Genomic DNA, 414 nt, shown 5'->3' with positions numbered 1-414 from the left:
AATTCTAGCATACATGTTATATAGAGTTTTTTTCATCACTTAGCCACGACCAGCTGTTGCTCTTTCAGCTCTCTGTATGGTAGAATGCTTTTGTGCACTTGACAGATGTGTTGACTTATTATGTATTATTTATGCTTGTTGATAAATTTGCTCAGTCTATTGAACTAAAAGATTTGATCTTGCAAATTTCATTTGGCTAATTACAATGTTTTTTTTGCAACAAAAGATTCATGGCTTGAAATGTGATTTGTGGCTTGAATAGGTTTCTATACACGCAAGGTATCTTTGTTTCTTGGTTTCTAGTACATGTTAATAGCATGCCCTTTAACTATGATATTTAATTTTTCTCCCAATATGATTTTTCTATATTAAGTTTCAGCTCCCTCTCACGTCCACTCGGTCTCCTTCCCTCCC

Source organism: Miscanthus floridulus, chromosome 14 (assembly GCF_019320115.1).
Source record: "Miscanthus floridulus cultivar M001 chromosome 14, ASM1932011v1, whole genome shotgun sequence".
NCBI classification, from domain to species: Eukaryota; Viridiplantae; Streptophyta; class Magnoliopsida; order Poales; family Poaceae; genus Miscanthus; species Miscanthus floridulus.
Note: the sequence above shows the minus strand (reverse complement) of the source record.